The 13,954-nt window shown below is 46.9% G+C and overlaps 1 protein-coding gene and 1 long non-coding RNA gene across 4 annotated transcripts in view; one reads left to right on the forward strand and one right to left on the reverse strand.

Moving 5' to 3' along the window:
* LOC118390672 (basal cell adhesion molecule-like) overlaps positions 1 to 13,954 on the forward strand; it is a 123,175-nt gene that overhangs the window by 93,285 nt on the left and 15,936 nt on the right. The gene's annotated exons all lie outside the window — the stretch shown is intronic.
* LOC127915222 (uncharacterized) lies at positions 11,327 to 13,479 on the reverse strand. Of its 2 annotated transcripts, none has more exons than XR_008090610.1 (3): positions 13,336 to 13,479; positions 11,798 to 12,367; positions 11,327 to 11,455 (listed from the first exon to the last, which is right to left on the reverse strand). It is a non-coding gene; the product is annotated as an uncharacterized LOC127915222 (long non-coding RNA). The 2 variants fall into 2 exon arrangements; XR_008090611.1 differs by lacking the exon at positions 13,336 to 13,479 and adding an exon at positions 12,482 to 12,670.

Raw genomic sequence — 13,954 nt, forward strand, 5'->3', positions numbered from 1 at the left:
TATCCCAGCTACCTCTTCCCTCCCACTGGACCCCAAAGTTTAGCTTTATCCCCCACCCTCCTACCCACCCCTCTCTCCCTCCTATATCCCATCTACCTCTTCCCTCCCACTGGACCCCAAAGTTGAGCTTTATCCCTCACCCTCCTACCCACCCCTCTTTCTCCTTCCCTAAATCCCTCCATCTCTCTCCCCCTCTCCATCCATCCCATCTCATCCCTCCGTCTCTTTGGCTCTCCTCTCTTTCATCTTAATTCATGGGTAAATGTCAGATCTCTTCATTTGCATCTGATACATATCAATGTGTTCCCCCAAAGGTCACCACTTAGCTTGACATCACAGCAATAAATTCCCTGAGGCTGATATCTGCTCAGTATTCAGGATCTTTGAATGAGAAAGTAGTCGGCCCAACGAACATATTTCCACTTTCCATTTTGTTCGTTATTTGTCTCTGCCTGTATCAGTGGCTAGTTTCCTGTCTCTGTTATATTAAGTTTGTAACCATGTAGTTTCAATTCTTTTTCATATCCCCCTCTTTCCTCTATTCCCTCTGTCTGTCTGTGGCTCCCTTTGTAAGCTAGCGTGTTTGTGTGTGTCTGCGTGCGTGTTTGTGTGTGTCTCCGTTTGTGTGTGTGTGCCAGCAGCTGTTGTTCCTGAGCTGCACCTGTTCTTGTCTCATCATGGGTGTGTTGACGGACGCCAGGTCTTACAAAGACCCACTCTGACACTGGCAGCCTGACCCACTCCACCACGAATCAAGAGCAAATACTCTCGGAATGAAATGTTCCCTTTTTACATCTCATATGTTGCCTGACTACAATATTTTCTCTTGATATGTTAATAAATAAATGCTGTTTCCCTGCCTACGTATCATAGATCGCAAGACCATTATAAGTTAATGCGGCTAACTGGCTAGCTACTACTGTTAGCCAGCCAGATAGCCACAAATAATTGTTAGCTATCTACAGAAGAAGAATTGACATCCAACTTGCATAACATTGGTTGTAGCTCATTTTTGCCTGTTAAACTATCTAGTTAGATACATTATTACAATTCAAATGTAGTTATGAAGTAAAACGTTTGCTTTGTGTATATCTTGTTTAGTCTCGATTGTTGCCATTGTTCTGGCTGGAAGAAGGTTCTGTGAATGGGGAGGTGCAGCGTGAGGTAATACAGTAGGGGGACTGTGAGTACTTCTCAAATGTAATGTTTTATGTGTTCTCCACACTCTCGTCCTCACAAGACCGTACTCAAGAGAGCGTCCTCAGAGAATGCTCTCGGAGCATGAGAGTGTGGAGCACGGTAATATGCATATTGAGAAACACCCTGTATGTTATACGATCTATATGACACATCAGTATGGGATGCCAGTTTGACTGAACCATTAGGATTCAGCTGTTCTCTCCCACCAACACTTTAATGTATATATTACATACCTAAATCTGTATCACACACATCATTAATCATCCTGCTGTATCGTATATGCTACAGTGGCCCTTGACTTATTCTACATTTTGTAGTTACAGCCTGAATTCAAAATTGATTAAATAAAACTAAATCTCACCCATCTACACAATACCCCATAATGACAGTGAAAACATGTTTTTACACATTTTTTTAACTTTATTGGAAATTAAATATAGAAATATCTCATTTACATAAGTATTCACACCCCTGAGTCAATTCTTTGTAGAAGCACATTTGGCAGCAATTACAACTGTGTCTTTTTGGGTATGTCTCTAAGAGCTTTGGACACCTGGAATGTACAAGATTTGTACATTATACTTTTTTTTTATTATTCAAGCGCTTTCAAGATCATTGTTCATTGCTAGACAGCCATTTTCAAGTCTTGCCGTAGATCTTCAAGCCAATTGAAGTCAAAACATAACTAGGCCACTCAGGAACATTCAATGTTGTCTTGGTAAGCAACTCCAGTATAGACTTGGCCTTGAGTTTTAGGTTATTGTCCTGCTGAAAGGTGAATTTGTCTTCCCTTGTCTGTTGGAAAGCAGACTGAATCAGGTTTTCCTATAGGATTTTGCTTGTGCTTAGCTCTATTCTGTTTATTTTTATCCTAAAAAGCTCCCTAGTCCTTGCTGATGACAAGCATACCCATAACATGATGCAGCCAAGACCATGCTTGAAAATATGAAGAGTGGTACTCAGTGATGTGTTGTGTTGGATTTGCCCTAGACATAATGCTTTGTATTCAGGACAAAAAGTTAATTTCATGTTTTGCAGTATTACAAACAGGATGCATGTTTTGGAATGTTTTTATTCTGTACAGGCTTCCTTCTTCCCACTCTGTCATTTAGGTTAGTATTGTGGAGTAACTACAATGTTGTTCTCTTATCTCAGTCTGTCATTTAGGTTAGTATTGTGGAGTAACTACAATGTTGTTCTCTTATCTCAGTAACTGTTTTAATATCCCCATTGGCCTCATGGTGAAATCCCTGAGCAGTTTCCTTCCTCTCTGGAAACTGAGTGACTGGTTGTATTGATACACCTTCCAAAGTGTAATTAATAACTTCACCATGCTCAAGGGGATATTCAGCATCTGCTTTTTTTATTTGTACACATCTACCATTTTGAGCCCTTCTTTGCGAGGCATTGAAAACCTGGTTGAATCTGTGTTTGAAATTCATTACTTGATTGAGGGACCTTACAGATAATTGTATATGTGGGGTACAGAGAAAGGGTAGTTATTCAAATCTAATTAACCACTTATTGAACGAGGAATGAGTACATGCAACTTATTATGTGACTTGTTAAGCACATGTTTACTCCTGAACTTATTGAGGCTTGCCATAACAAAGGGGTTGAATACTTATTGACTCAATACATTTCATCTCCAATTTTTTTATTGATTTCTAAAATCTTCTACAAACAAAATTATAGTTAGCCATCATGAGGTATTGTGTGTAGATCAGTGACACAAAATCTCAATTTAATCCATTTTAAATTCAGGATGTAACACAACAAAATGCCACTGTCACGCTGGTATGCCACTGTCACGCTGGTATAAAGGATCTGGAGAAAGGTGCAGGAATACACAATAGGAGTTTTTAATACACACAAAACAAACACGTATACAAAACACTGGGCTGTACCCAAACAAAAGAGAGAGGGTAAATCTCGTTGAACGACACGGAACAATACCCGTAATACACAATATATAAAGCACGCAGCATAACAGCTGCACCAACGCATAAGTACTCACACCACCAACGCATAAGTACTCACACCACCAACGCATAAGTACTCACACCACCAACGCATAAGTACTCACACCACCAACGCATAGGTACTCACACCACCAACGCATAAGTACTCACACCACCAACGCATAAGTACTCACACCACCAACGCATAAGTACTCACACCACCAACGCATAAGTACTCACACCACCAACGCATAAGTACTCACACCACCAACGCATAAGTACTCACACCACCAACGCATAAGTGCTCACACCACCAACGCATAAGTACTCACACCACCAACGCATAAGTACTCACACCACCAACGCATAAGTACTCACACCACCAACGCATAAGTACTCACACCACCAACGCATAAGTGCTCACACCACCAACGCATAGGTACTCACACCACCAACGCATAGGTACTCACACCACCAACGCATAAGTACTCACACCACCAACGCATAAGTACTCACACCACCAACGCATAAGTACTCACACCACCAACGCATAGGTACTCACACCACCAACGCATAAGTACTCACACCACCAACGCATAGGTACTCACACCACCAACGCATAGGTACTCACACCACCAACGCATAAGTGCTCACACCACCAACGCATAAGTACTCACACCACCAACGCATAGGTACTCACACCACCAACACATAAGTACTCACACCACCAACGCATAAGTGCTCACACCACCAACACATAAGTACTCACACCACCAACGCATAGGTACTCACACCACCAACGCATAGGTACTCACACCACCAATGCATATGTACTCACACCACCAACACATATGTACTCACACCACCAACGCATAGGTACTCACACCACCAACGCATAAGTACTCACACCACCAACGCATAAGTACTCACCCCACCAACGCATAGGTACTCACACCACCAACGCATATGTACTCACACCACCAATGCATAGGTACTCACACCACCAACGCATAGGTACTCACCCCACCAACACATAGGTACTCACCCCACCAACGCATAGGTACTCACACCACCAACACATAGGTACTCACACCACCAACGCATAGGTACTCACACCACCAACACATAGGTACTCACACCACCAACGCATAAGTACAAACCCCACTGATGCATATGTACTCACAGCACCAATGCATAGGTACTCACACCACCAACGCATAGGTACTCACACCACCAATGCATATGTACTCACACCACCAACACATATGTACTCACACCACCAACGCATAAGTACAAACCCCACCAATGCATATGTACTCACACCACCAACGCATAAGTACAAACCCCACCAATGCATAGGTACTCACACCACCAACACATATGTACTCACATCACCAATGCATAGGTACTCACACCACCAACGCATAGGTACTCACACCACCAACGCATAAGTACAAACCCCACTGATGCATATGTACTCACACCACCAACGCATATGTACTCACACCACCAACGCATAGGTACTCACACCACCAACGCATAAGTACTCACACCACCAACGCATAGGTACTCACACCACCAACGCATAAGTACTCACACCACCAACGCATAAGTACTCACACCACCAACGCATAAGTACTCACACCACCAACGCATAAGTACTCACACCACCAACGCATAAGTACTCACACCACCAACGCATAAGTGCTCACACCACCAACACATAAGTGCTCACACCACCAACACATAAGTGCTCACACCACCAACGCATAGGTACTCACACCACCAACGGACATGGGAACAATTACCGGCAAAGACAGAGGGAACAGAGGGCACATACTGTATATAACATACTAATCGGAGGAAATGGAAACCAGGTGTGTGTAATCAGACAAGACAGTCCGGGGTTGATGATAATGAATCCCGTTCAGTGAAGCCTAGAAAGCCTGTGACGTAAACCTCCGGTACTGGTGAACAGAATGAGCAGCAGTACCGGGGCGGATCCGTGACAGCCACATTAACAGTTATCAGTGAGTAGGTCCATTTTGCAGCCAATGAGAGAGAGAGGCCTTCTGAATAGTGACTGAGAAACACATGCAGGCACACTCATAAACATGTTCACACATAGGGAGAGATAGTAGAGACAGGATGCCCTGTGGGTGTTCAGATGCTGTTTGAGAGAGAGGGATGAAAGCAGGAAAGTCTGAGCAGTAGGCAGGCAGGGAATGAAAAACTCAGTTTGATGTCCAGAATACGACAGTAGGTATGGAGACAACAAGGGAACGAGAGAGAAATAAAAAGTAATGAGAGAAGAAAAGAAAGGGTTGAGGAGGGGATCCTGCTGGTTCCTTCATAATGAGGGGCTCGCGCTCCTGCTGTGTGTGTGTGTGTGTGTGTGTGTGTGTGTGTGTGTGTGTGTGTGTGTGTGTGTGTGTGTGTGTGTGTGTGTGTGTGTGTGTGTGTGTGTGTGTGTGTGTGTGTGTGTGTGCGTGCGTGCGTGCGTGCGTGCTATGTTAGAAGGGTTTAGTCAGATGTACTCCCATTAACTGTTTAACACAGTATGTATGAGGGAATGTACCATGGAAAGCTTAAAACACTAAGCTCAATTGAGCTCCTGTACCATTTTGCATCATCTAACAAGGGGATTTGTGTTATCAATGTGACTTCCAGTGTGGGCCTATCACTTTGTGGAAGCTCTACTCTAGTTGTTCTAGCACCACTCGTGTAGCTTATGTTGCTCATCAATACTGAATGCTTAGTGTGTGTGTGTGCTCCATGTCAGTCAGTGTGTCTGTGGGTCACAGTTGGAGCGTCTAGTTCCCATCTGTCTGCCCCCCCTCCCCACACACACACACCACACACACACTTTCTCTTTGTTTTCTGTAAATCGGATTATCTACCCCACGTCAGTTAATGGGACCCCCATGCAGCTAACCCCCCCACTTCCCCTCCCACATACACACCCCACCCACTCGCACAGACAGACCCCACTCCCCTCGCATACACACTAAAAAAACACCCATGCCCACCTCTAGCCCTCCAAAACACACACACACACACACACACACACACACACACACACACACACACACACACACACACACACACACACACACACACACACACACACACACACACACACACACACACACACACACACACACAAACTCTCTCTCTCTTTTGAGCTCCTGCTGTGGGATCAGATTGGTTCAAGGGGTCACTAATTACTCCATAATTGCCCCTCTCTGTCTGCCCAGCTGCCTCATGGGTAAAACACAAGGGTTAAACTACATTGATCAGACCAGACCGGACTGTATTTGACCTGGCAGAGAGAGAGAATCCACTGGGCACAGACATCAGTTCAACATCTAGTTTTGCATCACATTTGGTTGAGTTGTCAACTACCGTGAATTAAACTTGAAATCAATAACAAATGTCACCCTTTCATTGGATTTAGGTGAAAAGTTGAAAATACATTTTAAAATATCCCTTATATCCCTTATATACTTTTTTGCAAATTCAATCATTTTTCCACGTTGATTTTCCACGTTGAGTCATCAAATATATTTTTTTGTTGCTGAAATGAAGTGGAAACAATGTTGATTCAACCAGTTTTTGCCCAGTGGGAAGGAGAGGTAATAGGGATGGAGGGACTTGGGGGTGGGGTTGGAGAAGGCCATAAAGACAGAGAGTAAAGAGAGAAGAGAGACAGGAGAGAGGAGAGAGGAAGAGACCGACAGGCATGCTGGCTAGGTGTGACAGTCCCAAGCCCCACATTGACACTACCTGTGTATTCTTCCCATGACAATCAATCCCACTCTTCTAGACACTAATAGCTACTGAAGAGCATAGCGTAAGGGTTCCTGACATATCTAATTCATGTGCTCATTCATTCTCTCTCACTTCGTCAGGAGCGTTGTTGGTGTTGGCTCATACATAGAGTTATTTTAGTCTACTTCTCCCTTCAAACCCTTGTCATAGCATGAGACCAGGGTTGACAAGTAAGTTTTTATCTACTTCTACACTCTCCAGCCAACAACATGAGAGACGGAGGGGAGCGAGAGAGCGGGAGTGAGAGGGAGGGGAGAGAAAGAGATAGAGGGAGGAGAAAGAGAGAGAGGTAGGGGAGAGAAGGAACGAGGAGGAGGGGAGAGAGAAGGAGAGAGAAAAATAGGGAGGGGAGAGAAAGAGAGAGAGGCAGGGGAGAGAAGGAACCAGGAGGAGGGGGGAGAGAGGGAGGGGAGAGAAAGAGAGAGAGGGGAGAGAAAAAGAGGGAGGGGAGCGAGAGAATGAGGAAGTGAAAAAAGGTCAAATGGAAAGTGATAGAAGTGGAGAGGTTTCGGGATGAGGGGATGAGCGAGGGAGAGAGAGAGAGAGAGAGAGAAAGAGATCTCTTCTGAGAATTTCTAAAATGGAATGACCACTGACCTCTATCTGCAGTGCGTGGGTCACATTGGATCTTGGTGTCTGACCCTGGAGGAATCTCTCACACACACACTGCAACGTAACTCTCTCCCTCTCTCTCTCTCTCTCTCTCTCTCTCTCTCTCTCTCTCTCACACACACAAAATGTTTTTTTCTCTTTAAGTTATGTCGTATTTGTGCATCTCTGAGCGATGTTCTATCGATTCCAGGGGTTATTTCAGGTTCTAGGTGATTTTTCCTTTAATTTGAACTCCTCTCTCTGTCTCTGTCTCTCTAAAACACCAACACCATCCTTTCATCCCCATCTCTCTCCTTATTACCACTACCAAACAGGAGCCATATTCCCAACACTCCACCCACACATCAAACTAGCTTTTCCCACAGGATAATTCTTATATGAATTGAAAATAGTATGCCCAAATCTGGTCCTGTCCAAGTTCACTGCACACTACACAACATCAGCAGTGTGCCTGCAGTATTTATCTCTCTAGTGTATTCTCTCTTTACACACACACACACACACACACACACACACACACACACACACACACACACACACACACACACACACACACACACACACACACACACACACACACACACACACACACACACACACACACACACACACACACACACACACACACACACACACACACACACACTGTAAATCCACTCTCTGTATGTGAACACTCATTCCTCCACTCTCTGTGGAAAAACCTATTCCCCCTCAGGAGACTGAAAAGATGTGGCATGGGTTCTCAGATCCTCAGAGCTGACTGGTTGCATCACCAACTGGTATGGCAACTGCTCAGTCTCCGACCGCAAGGCACTGCAGAGGGTAGTGTGTACGGCCCAGTACATTACTGGGGCCAAGCTTCCTGCTATCCAGGACCTCTATACCAGGCGGTGTCAGAGGAAGGCCCTAAAAATGGCCAAAGACTCCAGCCACCCTAGTCATCGACTGTTCTCTCTGCTACCGCACTGCAAGTGGAACCGGAGCGCCAAGTCTAGGTCCAAGAGGCTTCTAAACAGGTTCTACCCCCAGGCCATAAGACTCCTGAACAGCTAATCAGATGTCTACCTGGACTATTTACATTAACCCCCCTCTTTTACGCTGCTGTTACTCTCTGTTTATTGTCTATGCATTGTCACTTTACCTCTACCTACATGTACATATTACCTCAATTATCTCAACTAACCTGTACCCCCGCACATGGACTCTGTACCAGTACCCCCTGTATATAGCCTCACCACTGTTCCTCTTTAATTATTTGTTCTTTTTCTATTTTCTTCTTTTTCATTTTTTACATTTTTACTTTAGTTTAGTAAATACTTTAACACTTATTTTTCTTAAAACTGTATTGTTGGTCTTGTAAGTAAGCATTTTACTGTAAGGTCTACCTACACCTGTTGTATATGGCGCATGTGATAAATAACATTTGATTTGATGACGTGATATTTTGCAGTCATGTGTGTAAGTGTATCCAGTAAAGATCTCCCCAGGCTGATTATGCAACAGGCTGTCAGTGTGTGTGGAACACTACAGCGTAGGGTCAACTGATGTAAGGTGTGTGTCAGTGTGTATAGAACACTACAGCGTAGGGTCAACTGATGTAAGGTGTGTGTCAGTGTGTATAGAACACTACAGCGTAGGGTCAACTGATGTAAGGCTGTCAGTGTGTATAGAACACTACAGCGTAGGGTCAACTGATGTAAGGTGTGTGTCAGTGTGTATAGAACACTACAGCCTAGGGTCAACTGATGTAAGGTGTGTGTCAGTGTGTATAGAACACTACAGCGTAGGGTCAACTGATGTAAGGTGTGTGTCAGTGTGTATAGAACACTACAGCGTAGGGTCAACTGATGTAAGGCTGTCAGTGTGTATAGAACACTACAGCGTAGGGTCAACTGATGTAAGGTGTGTGTCAGTGTGTATAGAACACTACAGCGTAGGGTCAACTGATGTAAGGTGTGTGTCAGTGTGTATAGAACACTACAGCGTAGGGTCAACTGATGTAAGGCTGTCAGTGTGTATAGAACACTACAGCGTAGGGTCAACTGATGTAAGGTGTGTGTCAGTGTGTATAGAACACTACAGCGTAGGGTCAACTGATGTAAGGTGTGTGTCAGTGTGTATAGAACACTACAGCGTAGGGTCAACTGATGTAAGGTGTGTGTCAGTGTGTATAGAACACTACAGCGTAGGGTCAACTGATGTAAGGCTGTCAGTGTGTATAGAACACTACAGCGTAGGGTCAACTGATGTAAGGTGTGTGTCAGTGTGTATAGAACACTACAGCGTAGGGTCAACTGATGTAAGGTGTGTGTCAGTGTGTATAGAGCACTACAGCGTAGGGTCAACTGATGTAAGGTGTGTGTCAGTGTGTATAGAACACTACAGCGTAGGGTCAACTGATGTAAGGCTGTCAGTGTGTATAGAACACTACAGCGTAGGGTCAACTGATGTAAGGTGTGTGTCAGTGTGTATAGAACACTACAGCGTAGAGTCAACTGATGTAAGGTGTGTGTCAGTGTGTATAGAACAATACAGCGTAGGGTTAACTGATGTAAGGTGTGTGTCAGTGTGTATAGAACACTACAGCGTAGGGTCAACTGATGTAAGGTGTGTGTCAGTGTGTGTGGAACACTACAGCGTAGGGTCAACTGAATTAAGGTGTGTGTCAGTGTGTATAGAACACTACAGCGTAGGGTCAACTGATGTAAGGTGTGTGTCAGTGTGTAAGGAACACTACAGCGTAGGGTCAACTGATGTAAGGTGTGTGTCAGTGTGTATAGAACACTACAGCGTAGGGTCAACTGATGTAAGGTGTGTGTCAGTGTGTATAGAACACTACAGCGTAGGGTCAACTGATGTAAGGTGTGTGTCAGTGTGTATAGAACACTACATCGTAGGGTCAACTGATGTAAGGTGTGTGTCAGTGTGTATAGAACACTACAGCGTAGGGTCAACTGATGTAAGGTGTGTGTCAGTGTGTATAGAACACTACAGCGTAGGGTCAACTGATGTAAGGTGTGTGTCAGTGTGTATAGAACACTACAGCGTAGGGTCAACTGATGTAAGGTGTGTGTCAGTGTGTATAGAACACTACAGCGTAGGGTCAACTGATGTAAGGTGTGTCTCAGTGTGAATGGAACACTACAGTGTAGGGTCAACTGATGTAAGGTGTGTGTCAGTGTGTATAGAACACTACAGCGTAGGGTCAACTGTTCCATACTGAACTGGCCTGATCCTGTTAGCACACAGTCTACATTATACATGTCATCAGATTTAGTAGTAGATTAATTGTAGTGATACTTGCCACTTTAGCTAGTGACCACAGCATCATACACAGATATGAATGCCAAGGCCTAATTGTATATGGAGGTTTTTATTAGACAGAGACGGCACTGAATGAATCCCAAATGGAAATGAATGTAGCCTCTTCTATTGTAGCCTGATATCCCAGACTACTGTTACTGCCTGCTGTGGAGCAGAGTGGAGAATGGTAGCAGGGAGAGAGAGACCTCCCCACTGTTACTGCCTGCTGTGGAGCAGAGTGGAGAATGGTAGCAGGGAGAGACCTCCCCACTGTTACTGCCTGCTGTGGAGCAGAGTGGAGAATGGTAGCAGGGAGAGACCTCCCCACTGTTACTGCATGCTGTGGAGCAGAGTGGAGAATGGTATCAGTGAGAGACCTCCCCACTGTTACTGCATGCTGAGGAGCAGAGTGGAGAATGGTAGCAGTGAGAGACCTCCCCACTGTTACTGCATGCTGAGGAGCAGAGTGGAGAATGGTAGCAGGGAGAGACCTCCCCACTGTTACTGCATGCTGTGGAGCAGAGTGGAGAATGGTAGCAGTGAGAGACCTCCCCACTGTTACTGCCTGCTGTGGAGCAGAGTGGAGAATGGTAGCAGGGAGAGACCTCCCCACTGTTACTGCATGCTGAGGAGCAGAGTGGAGAATGGTAGCAGTGAGAGACCTCCCCACTGTTACTGCATGCTGAGGAGCAGAGTGGAGAATGGTAGCAGGGAGAGACCTCCCCACTGTTACTGCCTGCTGTGGAGCAGAGTGGAGAATGGTAGCAGGGAGAGACCCCCCCACTGTTACTGCATGCTGTGGAGCAGAGTGGAGAATGGTAGCAGTGAGAGACCTCCCCACTGTTACTGCCTGCTGTGGAGCAGAGTGGAGAATGGTAGCAGGGAGAGACCTCCCCACTGTTACTGCCTGCTGTGGAGCAGAGTGGAGAATGGTAGCAGGGAGAGACCTCCCCACTGTTACTGCATGCTGTGGAGCAGAGTGGAGAATGGTAGCAGTGAGAGACCTCCCCACTGTTACTGCATGCTGAGGAGCAGAGTGGAGAATGGTAGCAGGGAGAGACCTCCCCACTGTTACTGCCTGCTGTGGAGCAGAGTGGAGAATGGTAGCAGGGAGAGACCTCCCCACTGTTACTGCATGCTGTGGAGCAGAGTGGAGAATGGTAGCAGTGAGAGACCTCCCCACTGTTACTGCATGCTGAGGAGCAGAGTGGAGAATGGTAGCAGGGAGAGACCTCCCCACTGTTACTGCCTGCTGTGGAGCAGAGTGGAGAATGGTAGCAGGGAGAGACCCCCCCACTGTTACTGCATGCTGTGGAGCAGAGTGGAGAATGGTAGCAGTGAGAGACCTCCCCACTGTTACTGCCTGCTGTGGAGCAGAGTGGAGAATGGTAGCAGGGAGAGACCTCCCCACTGTTACTGCCTGCTGTGGAGCAGAGTGGAGAATGGTAGCAGGGAGAGACCTCCCCACTGTTACTGCCTGCTGTGGAGCAGAGTGGAGAATGGTAGCAGGGAGAGACCTCCCCACTGTTACTGCATGCTGTGGAGCAGAGTGGAGAATGGTAGCAGGGAGAGACCTCCCCACTGTTACTGCATGCTGTGGAGCAGAGTGGAGAATGGTAGCAGGGAGAGACCTCCCCACTGTTACTGCCTGCTGTGGAGCAGAGTGGAGAATGGTAGCAGGGGGAGACCTCCCCACTGTTACTGCATGCTGTGGAGCAGAGTGGAGAATGGTAGCAGGGGGAGACCTCCCCACTGTTACTGACTGCTGTGGAGCAGAGTGGAGAATGGTAGCAGGGGGAGACCTCCCCACTGTTACTGCCTGCTGTGGAGCAGAGTGGAGAATGGTAGCAGGGAGATACCTCCCCACTGTTACTGCATGCTGTGGAGCAGAGTGGAGAATGGTAGCAGGGAGAGACCTCCCCACTGTTACTGCATGCTGTGGAGCAGAGTGGAGAATGGTAGCAGGGAGAGACCTCCCCACTGTTACTGCCTGCTGTGGAGCAGAGTGGAGAATGGTAGCAGGGGGAGACCTCCCCACTGTTACTGCATGCTGTGGAGCAGAGTGGAGAATGGTAGCAGGGAGAGACCTCCCCACTGTTACTGCATGCTGTGGAGCAGAGTGGAGAATGGTAGCAGGGGGAGACCTCCCCACTGTTACTGACTGCTGTGGAGCAGAGTGGAGAATGGTAGCAGGGAGAGACCTCCCCACTGTTACTGCATGCTGTGGAGCAGAGTGGAGAATGGTAGCAGGGAGAGACCTCCCCACTGTTACTGCCTGCTGTGGAGCAGAGTGGAGAATGGTAGCAGAGAGAGACCTCCCCACTGTTACTGCATGCTGTGGAGCAGAGTGGGGAATGGTAGCAGGGGAGACCTCCCCACTGTTACTGCATGCTGTGGAGCAGAGTGGAGAATGGTAGCAGGGAGAGACCTCCCCACTGTTACTGCATGCTGTGGAGCAGAGTGGAGAATGGTAGCAGTGAGAGACCTCCCCACTGTTACTGCCTGCTGTGGAGCAGAGTGGAGAATGGTAGCAGGGAGAGACCTCCCCACTGTTACTGCATGCTGTGGAGCAGAGTGGAGAATGGTAGCAGGGAGAGACCTCCCCACTGTTACTGCCTGCTGTGGAGCAGAGTGGAGAATGGTAGCAGGGAGAGACCTCCCCACTGTTACTGCATGCTGTGGAGCAGAGTGGAGAATGGTAGCAGTGAGAGACCTCCCCACTGTTACTGCATGCTGTGGAGCAGAGTGGAGAATGGTAGCAGTGAGAGACCTCCCCACTGTTACTGCCTGCTGTGGAGCAGAGTGGAGAATGGTAGCAGTGAGAGACCTCCCCACTGTTACTGCCTGCTGTGGAGCAGAGTGGAGAATGGTAGCAGGGAGAGACCTCCCCACTGTTACTGCCTGCTGTGGAGCAGAGTGGAGAATGGTAGCAGGGGGAGACCTCCCCACTGTTACTGCATGCTGTGGAGCAGAGTGGAGAATGGTAGCATTGGGAGACCCCCCCACTGTTACTGACTGCTGTGGAGCAGAGTGGAGAATGGTAGCAG

The sequence above is a fragment of the Oncorhynchus keta genome, chromosome 34 (genome assembly GCF_023373465.1).
Source record: "Oncorhynchus keta strain PuntledgeMale-10-30-2019 chromosome 34, Oket_V2, whole genome shotgun sequence".
NCBI classification, from domain to species: domain Eukaryota; kingdom Metazoa; phylum Chordata; class Actinopteri; order Salmoniformes; family Salmonidae; genus Oncorhynchus; species Oncorhynchus keta.